This window comes from Mus caroli, chromosome 4, assembly GCF_900094665.2.
Source record: "Mus caroli chromosome 4, CAROLI_EIJ_v1.1, whole genome shotgun sequence".
NCBI classification, from domain to species: Eukaryota; Metazoa; Chordata; class Mammalia; order Rodentia; family Muridae; genus Mus; species Mus caroli.
In genome coordinates this window covers 81,871,621-81,874,717 of record NC_034573.1, presented here as the reverse complement: position 1 = coordinate 81,874,717, position 3,097 = coordinate 81,871,621, and positions in this window count along the sequence as shown.

Sequence of the window (3,097 nt, the reverse complement as noted above, 5' to 3'; positions counted from 1 at the left end):
AAACCCTGTCTCGAAAAACCAAAAAAAAAAAAAAAAAAAAACAAGAAAAGGTAAATGGCATGCAAATAAACTTTTCCCGGATTGTCTCAGAGCAACAGAGAAAGTTAAAAGACCTAGTCAACTTGTGAACTCAGGCAGGCCTTAATCTCTTTATATCTAGTGAGTAAAATCAGAATTTCACTTTTGCACGTTCATTTTTGGATATGTGAAATACAATATAAAATCTATATACAACTATGTGTAAATATATAAAAATAATAGATAAGTATACAATATATGTCACAATAATAATGATAAAAGAAGAAGTCGTGAATCTGAGAAAAATTGAGGGAAAAATGGAACTCATGGGAGGAACTAGAGGAGACAGGATGGTTAGAAAGTGATGTACATACAGTACTCAGGTATGAAATTCTCAAAATATAATAAAATAAGTGTAAAAAAGAAACTAATAGCTAGTAAATTACATGACTGACACATCTCCTTCTCCTCAAGGCTCAGGACATGATAGAAGAGGGCAGATTAATAAAGAGCTTTGTGGGAAAGAATTCCGAGGGCATTTAGAGCAGTGACAGTTCTCTACAAAGAATGCATGGGATTATTTCAATCTTCTTCTATCTGTTGAAGCCTGTTTTGTGACTGATTAAATGGTCAATTTTGGAGAATGTTCTGTGAGGTGCTGCAAAAAAGGTATATAGTTTTTTGTTTTAGGATGAATTGTTCTATAGATTTCTGTTAAGTCCATTTGGTCCATAACTTCAGTTTAGTTTCACTGTTTCTCTGTTTAGTTTGTGTTTCCATGATCTGTCCATTGAGAGTGGGATGTTGAAGTCTCCCACTATTATTGTGTGAGGTGCAATGTGTGTTTTGAGCTTTACTAAAGTTTCTTTTATGAATGTGGGTGCCCTTGCATTTGGAGAACAGATGTTAAGAATTGAGAGTTTTTCTTGGTAGATTTTTCCTTTGATGAGTATGAAGTGTTCTTCTTTATCCTTTTTGATAACTTTTGGTTGAAAGTCGATTTTATTCAATATTAGAATGGCTACTCTAGCTTGTTTCTTGGGACCATTTGCTTGGAAAATTGTTTTCCAGCCCTTTATTCTAAGGTAGTGCCTGTCTTTTCTAATTGACATTCAAATTAAGCCCTAAACCCCATTCCCATAGACTTCTTGAAGCACATCTTCCATTCCCCTGCCCAGCAGCAGATGCTCATAGCCACATCTCCCACGATCATGTCAAGGAAAAGCAAACTGACTGATTCAACTCAAACACACTTCAAGCCTTAAAAATTGAGGTCTGGAATATTGTTTATAAATCCTTGTCTGGATTAGCTGTTATAGATTTTATGCTGAATAATATCTTACTGAAAATGTCCTTTCTCTTAGTGGAAATTTCTTTATGTCCTTCTCAAGTAGAACTTTAAAATATGTGAATGTAAGCCGGGCAGTGGTGGCACATACGTTTAATCCCAGAATTTGGGAGGCAGAGGCAGGTGGATTTCTGAGTTCAAGGCCAACCTGGTCTACAGAGTGAGTTCCAGGACAGCAAAGGCTACACAGATAAACCCTGTTTCGAAAAACCAAAACCAAACCAAACCAAACCAAACCAAACCAAACCAAAACAAAACAAAAACAGGGAATGTAAGACACTAGGCTTTCTAAAAGAAAATGTTAATTACCAGGTGTCTATCTAATATATCTTGAAGTAATATATGATGTCATGTGTTTTATATATAAATTTTCTGTTCATCACAGGGATACTGCTTTATACCTATTAAATTTAATCTGTCATAAATTATATGTAATTCCCCTTTAATATAGCATTCAAGAGAGTTGATGTAATTTACTGTTTTGTACTTTATAGGAGAAATCCCATTAGAGGCATTCAAGGTGTCTTTTAAAAATAGGTCAAGTAGGCTTTTCTTTCTCACACATGTCTTAGCTGTCATATACTACTTGTATTTATTGTGGATTGTGGTATAATTAAATGTGTATATACAGTATTTAATGATTAAACAGGTCACTAAGGCTGCTTGTAGGGGTGGGCATCTGTGATCTCGGTGCTGAGGCAGGATAACCTGGTGTTCAAAACCAACCCGGGTTATATCAAGACTTTATCTCAAGAAAATCAAGTAGGCTTTCAGCTTTCCTCAGAGAGGCCTCACTCGCACTGGGCAGCTGTTAACACAGAGGCTCACAACTGGGTGAAGTGCTGAGAGTAAGTGGAGGCCTTGGCCTTACGTGAGATATCTAAATCCTCTCCTCTCAACAAGGCTTTGGGAACACCACAGAAGAAGCCTGAAATTGTGGAAGAATGCTGCTTCAAACGTGTCTTGTGGACGTGACACAGTCATCGAACTCATGAACTCAGTAGGTTATCTTGATCATCATCCTTCACGTGGGAGGGGCTCATGAGCCCTCAGCCCTCACTGAGGGTCCATGGGAAAAATTGGTTGGTGCCATAGGAGGATTGCCGTTTCCCTCAGCACTGTACCCACTGATAAACTGTTCCAGTCAATAAGCCCCCACTCGTGCTTATGCAAAGAGCCTTAACTAATATTAGTGAGTCAACAAACTCACAAACATCAAAGTAGGAGTGATATTGTGAGATAAGGAAGGAATGAAGGGTTGGGGGTAGATGAAAGAGGCTAAGGACTCTACGTGAAGATGCTTAAAATACAGAATATAAAAGCATGAAATTTTCAGCCGGGCATAGTGGCGCACGCCTTTAATCCCAGCACTCCGGAGGCAGAGGCAGGCTGATTTCTGAGTTCGAGGCTGGCCTGGTCTACAAAGTGAGTTCCAGGACAGTCAGGGCTACACAGAGCAACCCTGTCTCAAAAAAACCAAAAAAAAAAAACCAAAAAAAACAAAAACAAAAAAAAACCACCCACACAAACAAAAAACAAAACAAAACAACAACAACCCCCCAACCCCCCCCCCCAAAAAAAAAATAACCCATGAAATTTTCAACAAGAAACAAAGAAAAGGAAAACAATAAATTGAGACATCAGCATTTTCGTCTCCTCAAATACCATTGTTTCTCTGTTTTAGGAACTGCAATCTTTTATGTTTTGATCGTCTTTCTCAGGGGTCCACTA